A 9237-nucleotide genomic window follows, 5' to 3' on the forward strand; every position below is an offset into this window, starting at 1 on the left:
TGGTATTCTGAAACAGACGTGCCGTCCCTGAGTCTGCACTGGATAACATCCTGGGCAGGTCACCCGCCTACAGGTGATAACAATATTGTCTTAATTCCTTCATTTAAAAAGTAACCTCAGGTGCAGTACGGCACCAAGGTCATTGACTTATTCAACATAGGGATAAGGGGTTACAATGGCTCATGGACAAAAGGACACAAAGTTATAACCAAAGATCTCTGCAATCTAGTGGTTGCTTTTATGTGCCAGATAGGCAGCTTTGGGGATTTTAATTAGGCAAATGACACCAGAGGATTTTCAGCTATTACATCATTCCATTTTTTAATCTAAGCACATTAGCATCTACATTCCAGGTCTGAGCTAGCTGACTAAACCAAGAAGCTTAATGATTATAAAAATCACATGTATTTGAAGTCATCTAGCTCAGCCCCCTCACTTTAGAAAGACAAAATAATTAGATTATTTCACCATTCCTCATCTGATTATTTCAGTTCAACCACTGGAATTTTTCACCCTTATTAAAGCTCTACGTAGCTATTCAATGATATACAAGTCTTATAAGCACTTAGATTTTGCTTAAGAACATCATTTGAGGGTTAGCGCTGCTAAGTGACATTTTAGTTAAAACGTATTACCTGTCTGGCCCAAACCGTCCATGTAAGAAGGAACTCTCTCACATCTATACACATTTCTGTTTCCACAGAGCTGGCCCTTATGGGAAGACCTAAAGACAATATCTGCTTTCCTTTTGGTATTGAGCACAGTAGGAGGACAAGAAGTGCAACACAATTTACCTATTATTTAGTAAACACTTGTATTGATATAATGTTTACTAGGTGTTTTACAATATTAATTCCCACCACAACTATCATTCTCTCCATTTTACAGATAGAGAAACTGAGGCAAAGATCCCAAGTGGTACATGGTAGAATAGATATTTGAATGCAGGCAGTGTGGCTTCAGAGTCCATGCTTACCCACTGTGCTACACTGGCTCTCATTAACCTGGAAGCAAAGCTCAGGGGAAATACAGGACCTAAGCTAGGGAAACCTAAGCTAGAGAAATACAGGACCTAAGCCCAGTGGAAAGTGCACAGGCCCTGACTTCCCACTTTGGCTCTGCCCTGACTGAACACAAAGGCTCCAAGTTCGTATCTGTAAAGGGTTCATAGCTCCATTGTGGTCATTTGCAGAATAAAAGTAAATGAGATCACATAAGAGAAGCCATGCATCCCATAGTGGGCATACTAAAAGCATCTCTTTAGTCTAAGCCTTCACCTAGTTCAGTACCCCTTCTTAAAATTGCTATTTTATCTCATCTCATTTAATCCCTTAGGATAAAAAAAATGCATGCAGCCCTTTCAGTACATTCAGTAAAACATAAAATATATATTACTTATATATGGAATCTGAAAAATAAATTAGTGAATATAACAAAAAAGAAACAGACTCTCAGATATAGAGAATAAACTAGTGGTTACCAGTGGGGAGAGGGAAGGGAGGAGGGGCAAGAGAGGGGTGGGGGAGTAAAAGGTACAGACTACTATGTATGAAATAAATGAGCTACAAGGATATACTGTACAACACAGGGAATGTAGCCAATATTTTATAAAAACTACAAGTGGAATATAACCTTTAAAAATTGTGATTCACTAGGTTGTACACCTGAAATTTAGATAATATTGTGCATCAACTATACCTCAATAATAAGCAAATAAATAAACTTGAATAAACTTTTAAAAAAACCATAACTGTAAACCATTAGAAGGTACCAGTTCCATTTATTGGAATTATAGAAACAATTAGGAATTTTATAAATATTTTATTCCTGTTACTAAAGAAAACAGACCTTGAATTCTGTCCCCTATTTTTTTAATGATATGTCCAAAGTTAGTTGTCCATAATATAAAACAGTCTGCCCTGCTGGTATTCCACATGCTGCAAAAGAATAAGAAAGAGTGTGTGTGAAAGAGCAAACTGCCATAAAAGAAAGTCAAAGTAGAAACTTTCAAATCCTGCCAGCAGTTACAGTTACTATGGTGTTGCCATGGGAGCAACCACAAATGAAGCAGAAATGTTAACTTCAGCAAGTTTCAAAAGAATACTACTGATAGTTTTTTATAGGTTTATTCCTGACCCAAGAGCAGTCAGGGAATGCTCATGAAGAAATGAGCATGTATGTTAACTACAGTTCAATAAAAATCAATTAATTAATTAATCTTTAATAATTTAAAAAATGGGTGCATATTATTCTGTATGTAAATAATACCTAAATAAATTTGATTTTTTAAAAAGGGGGGAAAAAGAAAGACATCAACTGCACACAATTATTTTTTATCACAACTGTACATTAAGAGCTGTATTTGCAAAATACATAAGTGTGGCATAAACCCACAAGGACAAGAGAGCTTAACATAATTTTGGAAGACAGAAAGCTGACAGAGAAGTAACAGCTTAGCAGAGGAAACACTGACACCTCAGTGCCTGCAGAGAGTGACTGCACCAAGAAACGAGCAATGACATCTATAACTCTAGAAATGCTCAGGAATTGAAGGCCTTGATACTTCAGAAAAGCAAGAGGCTGAAAAAAAAAAAAGATTGGCTAAAAGTGTATATGAAAAGCTTTCAGCTTTCAAGTCTGCAGATACAGAGGGCCGAATGTATACTGGAATTAGACAATCAAGTAAATGAAGAGTGGATGGCAGGAGGTTGTTTTCTCTCTGCGAGAGTGGGAGGCCACAGACAAGCGAGTAGAGAAGGCTAGAATGATCCAGGTTCTGGATTAGAGTTGAGGCCATTAGTATAAACTCACGATTAGCTTAATATAAATACAGATGGTTAGATATATTGTATATACACACACACACACAATATATATATATACATAAATACTTGTAGATATGTATATGTACATAAGTTGGTATACTCATATATATTTCCTTGCTCTGCAAGCTGAGAGACCCTGGAAGCAATGATACCCAGCAGCAACAAGAATACCTAGCACTCAGATCTTGGTTTCTGGTATCATTCTCCACACCCCCACAGCAAAAAAAAAAAAAGAACCAGGGCTCCTTGGAGAAATGTCTGATTCTAGAACTAGGCAGAGTATATACAAGATGAGTCTTGAGCATCTTGTAGTGCCAAAAAAAATAAGAATGCTAAAAAAACGAAACACAGTAACAAAAACAAATGATGAGGATATATCAGGGACACAAGACCAACTGAAAGAGTTTGCAGTAACCAAAGCTAGAACAATTTGAGCAACAAGATGAAGTATTACTTTATTATAACCCAAAGTATAAAATAAATACCCAATAAATAAATAAATACCCATCAAGCCATACTAATATAAATAAATTGAATGAATAAATAAATATGGGAGAAAAGACAAATTTCCCACGCAGAATAACTCCAAATAATTTATGTAGATACCCCCCCACCTCCAAGGAGGTGGAGCATACACCCCTCACTCCTGAAGTGTGGGCTGTGCATAGTGACTGCTTTCCAAAGCATACGACATGGAAAGGCGGTGGGGAGGGGTCGGGGAGAGTACTTTACAGTGGAGAAACCTGATAAACACTAGTCAGCCAGATGATCAAGGTTAACATCAACAGGGAGGTCATGTTGATAGTATGTACCTTTGACATGGTGTGATAAGAACAGCACTTTACCTCTGTGGTCTTCCTCTCAAAACCCATAACTCCAGTCTAATCCTAAGAAAAACATCAGACAAATCCCAACTGAGGGACATTCTGTAGAATACGTGACTAGTCCTCCTCAAAGTTGTCAAAGCCATCAAAAGCAAGGAAAGCGGGGCTTCCCTGGTGGCGCAGTGGTTGAGAGTCCGCCTGCTGATGCAGGGGACATGGGTTCATGCACCGGTCTGGGAAGATCCCACATGCTGCGGAGCAACTAGGCCCGTGCACCACAACTACTGAGCCTGTGCTCTACAGACCTCAAGCCACAACTACTGAGCCTGCGTGCTAGATAGAGCCCGTGCTCCGCGACAAGAGAAGCCACCGCAACGAGAAGTCCGCGCACCTCGAGGAAAAGTAGCCCCCACTCACCACAACTAGAGAAAGCCCACGCACAGCAACAAAGACCCGTTGCAGCCAAAAATAAATAAATAAAATAAATTTATTTTAAAGAAACAACAGTATGGTACTGGCATATATTTAGTACCATATATATAGTCAGCTAATTTTTGACAAGGGTGCCAAGAATACACAATAGGGAAAGGACAGTTTCTTCAATAAATGGTGCTAGGAAAACTAGATATCCACATGCAAAAGAATGAAACTTACCCTACAGCATTCACAAAAATTAACTCAAAATCAATCAAAGATTCAAATGTAAGACCTGAAGCCATAAAACTCCCAGAAGAAAACACAGGGGAAAAGATCTTTGACATTGGTCCAGGCAGTGATTTCCTAGATAAGTCACCAAAACACAGGAAACAAAAACTAAAATAAATAAGTGGGAGTACATTAAACTAAAGAGCTTCTGCATAGCAAAGGAAACCATCAATAAATTGAATAGACAATCTACAGAATGGGAGAATTCGTAAACCATATATCTGATAAAGGTCTAATATCCAAAATATATACTCATACAACTCAACAGCAAAAAGAAGAAAATAATCCAATTAAAAATGGGCAAAGGACCTGAATAGATATTTTTCCAAAGAAGACATACAAATGGCCAAAAAATATATGAAAAGATGGTCAACATCACTAATCATCAGGGATATGCAAATCAAAACCACAGTGAGATTTCACTTCACACCTGTTAGGATGGCTTTTATCAAGAAGACAAGAGATAACAACATTGGTGAGGATATGGAGAAAAGGAGACCCTTGTGCACAGTTGGTGGGATTGTAAATTGAGTTGACCTTTACGGAAAACAGTATGGCAGTTCCTCAAAAAATTAAAAATTGAAGTACCATATGATCCAACAATCCCACTCCTGGGTATACATCCAGAGGAACTGAAATCAGTATCTCAAAGCAGTATCTGCATACCCATGTTCATTACATCTTTATTCACAATAGTCGAGATATGGAAACAACCTAAGTGTCTGTCAACAGCTGAATGGATAAAGAAGATGTGGTGTATATATATATACAACGGAATATTATTTAGCCATGAGAAAGAAGGAAATCCTGCCATTTGGAACAACATAGATGGACTTTAAAGGCATTATGCTAAGTGAGGTAAATCAGAGAAGGACAAATACTGTATGATCTCACTTATATGTGGAATCTAAGAAAACTGAACTTGTAAAAACTTGGAACACGGTTACCAAGGGCTGGGGATGGGGGAATTGGGGCGATACTAAAGGTACAAACTTGTAACTAGTAAATAAATAAGTTCTGGAGAACTAAGGTACAATATAGTGATTATAGTCAATAATACTGTATTATAAACTTTAAAGTTACTAAGAGACTAAATCTTACCTACTATTAACATAAAAAGAAATGATAAATATGTGACATGATAAAGGTATTAGCTAATGCTCCTGAAGTAATCATATTACAATATATAAACACACTGCATACCTTAAAATTACAGTGTTATATGTCAATTATTTCTCAATTAAAAAAAAAGCCAGCTTATGATCCAATCAACCTACATCAAAACCCAAAAGCCTTACCCTTGTAAACAGAGCTTCCTATTAGCTTAATTCCTTCCTTTTTTTTTTTTTGACCACACTGCAAGGCATGTGGGATCTTAGTTCCCCAACCAGGGATTGAACCCGTGCCCCCTGCAGTGGAAGCATGGAGTCTTAACCACTGGACCACCATAGAAGTCCCATAATTCCTCACTTTTAAATATGAACATAGCCAAAGACTACTAGACACTAAAGAAAAGTTTCCAATGGTAAAAGCAAAAACCAAGCAAGAAAAAAAAAAAAGTAGGAAACAGAAAAGAACTTAAAACAAAAACTATAATATCTTTAGGGAAATAAGATATTGATTGTATCCATGAAACAAGAACAAGAGGATAACTACAAACAAGGGTGGGAGCAGGGGGGAGGGAGAGGAACTATATGACACTTAAAAAAAAAATTCAGTACTTTTTTCCTAGCAAGAGTTTTAAGCTCAAAAAGAGAAATTTAACTTTGAGCCATAACTGATAAAAAAACTTATATGAATCTATAGGGAACGTCCTAATAAAACTTCTGGGAATAATTTAAAGGTGTATTCTCTAAGGCATTTTCCAATATTTTTTGATTGTATTAAACATTCATATTCTCTGGTTACATTTTACAGCACTCTTAATTAGCTTTGAGTGGTTTAAATTCCACTAATAAGATAATGGCCTCTGAGAAATACATACAGTTGTACTAGGATTGTCTGTAAATGAATAAGGATAATACACACATGCATACGTTGCAAACTTTGCTGTAACAATACAATATGATGTATTAAGTTGGTAAGGGAAGAAGAGCATTAGCTGAGGAAAATAAGAGAAGCTAAAAAGTTTTAAGATCAAGGCAAGATTTATAGTTAAAAGAATATGTGAAAATATATGAGTTCTAATATTACTAAAAATTAAGTAACAGGAGTCAGAATTGATAATTCAGCTGGAAATCATTTATGTGAATTTGCACATATAATTGAGCAAAAAGTCACAGTACATGGACCAGATGGTGACGAAATTAAATCACTGTGCAGAACTTAGGAGACTAAATCATGGGCGGTTTTTCTTCTATCATCTCAAGATAGACTCTTCTAGTGGCTGAAAGCCCCCAAGAAAAGGCCAGAGCTGAAAGCATCTACTTTCTTAGAACTCAGGACTGCCAGCTGTTAGAATGTCAATATTCTCAAAGGAACCCTCCTACACTGTTGGTAGGAATGTAAATTGGTACAGCCACTATGGAGAACAGTATGGAGGTTCCTTAAAAAACTATAAACAGAATTACCATATGATCCAGGGATCCCACTCCGGGGCATATATCTGGAGAAAACTATAATTTGAAAAGATACATGCACCCCAATGTTCATTGCAGCACTGTTTACAATAGTCAAGACATGGAAGCAACCTAAGTGTGCACTGACAGATGAATGGATGAAGAAGATATGGTAAATACATACAATGGAATATTACTCAGCCATAAAAAAGAATGAATGCCATTTGCAGCAACATGGATGGACCTAGAGATTATCATACTAAGTGAAGTAAGCCAGAGAAAGACAAATCATATGATATCGCTTATATGTAGAATCTAAAAAAAAAATGTTACAGATGCACTTAAGTACGAAACAGAAATAGACCCATAGACATAGAAAACAAACTTATGGTTACCAAAGGGGAAAGGAGGGGGGGAGGGATAAATTAGGAGTTTGGGATTAACATATACACACTACTATATACAAAATAGATAACCAACAAGGACCTACTGTATAGCATAAGGAACTATATATACTCGATATTTTATAATAACTTATAAGGGAAATGAATCTGAAAAAGAATATACACAGGCACACACACATATATATACATAACTGAATCACTCTGCTGTACACCTGAAACTAACAAAACATTGTAAATCAACTATACTTCAATTAAAAAAAATGAGAGAATGCCAACATTCTCATAATAAGCAACAAGTCTTACCTTCTTTCTCGCATATTGCCACACTCCCCTTTATTCTTCTGAATTCTCTAACTCTCTTTCTTTTCAAATGTGTATCTGAATCTCTTCTCAGATGTAGACATTACACTGTTTATTGTTACTCCTCTTATTTTCAAAATGAAAAAAGGAACTATCAAATAATGAGCTCTAAGAAATGAAAACTAACATAGAGAAAATTAAATTTTCAGTAGGTTAGAAGATAAAGTTGGAGAAATTGCCTAGAAAGTAGCAGAAAAGTCATGAGTATAATTTTAAACTACTGATTTAACAACCACAAAAAGGAATAATAGCTATATCAAAAGAGAAATGGAGAAAAGGAATGATTTAAGGAGTGATTTAAGAAAGCTAAATCCTCACCTACTATAACAGGAAATCAGCAGTTAATGCTTTAAAATGATGACTCAGGAGACAGTAGGAGATGTATATTATGCAGAGTCAATGAGGTAAATATTAGAAGAAATAGATAATAGAGTTGAAAATGCTTGTTTCTGGTTTTTAAAGCTATGTATATATTCCTTTGACAAAAATTAATTTTTAAAACACGGCTTAAGCTTACTTGGCTTATGTATATAGAGTTAGAGGTAAGTTAATGTGCTTAGGGGAAAGTTCTTATTTCCAAGTGAGCTTTGTTTTGAATTTATATTATATACTACTTTTAATTACATGTGATCAACATCTATTTATCAGTTTTTAAAGAATAACAATGAGTGATAAACATGCTAAGAAAATGAAAATGCAGCTGTTAAGAGGAAAGAATAAGTCAATTTGTGAACATTACAAATTACTTAAGGAACTTTTAAAAATATATATGATCTTGACCTAATTACAAGCACTTGAAAAAAAACGATCTCCCAGCAGGGAATTATCAATTTCACTGCACTTTACAGGTGTCTCAAATAGCAGTTCAAAGTAGTCACTGAGGCGAATAGAGACACAGACCTACCAGAGAAGGGACTTGACACGGGGAGGGGGAAGGGTAAGCTGGGACGAAGTGAGAGAGTGGCATGTACATATACACATATATACACTACCAAATGTAAAATAGCTAGCTAAAGGGAAGCAGCCACATAGCATAGCACAGGGAGATCAGCTCGGTGCTTTGTGACCACCTAGAGGGGTGGGATAGGGAGGGTGGGTGGGAGGGAGGAAGACGCAAGAGGGAAGAGATATGGGGATATATGTATAACTGATTCACTTTGTTATAAAGCAGAAACACACCATTGTAAAGCAATTATACGCCAATAAAGATGTTAAAACAACAACAAAGTAGTCACTGAGGTTACAAGCCTTTCCCAAGCCTCTATAAGCACCAAGGGCTTTTCAAAGGCCGGGACTCCTTAAGGAGCACATGATATTGAATCTCTGGGCAGATTCTAAGAGCGTAGCTTTAAAGGACTTCAAAACGCCTCCTCAACCCAAATTTGCCAAAAGTACCTTCTTAAATTCAGTCTTCAAGACCCGATCCTACTTCAAAAGCTTTTTTCCCCTTCTCCGGCATCTTTCTGCCCATTAAGACAACTACTGTTTATCGTCTCTGTTGGAATTGTCCTACTATGTTGAGTGACAGACTTTTAGATAATAGTGCTCCGAAGCATGTTTA

The sequence above is a fragment of the Stenella coeruleoalba genome (genome assembly GCF_951394435.1).
Source record: "Stenella coeruleoalba genome assembly, chromosome: 16".
Lineage (NCBI taxonomy): Eukaryota > Metazoa > Chordata > Mammalia > Artiodactyla > Delphinidae > Stenella > Stenella coeruleoalba.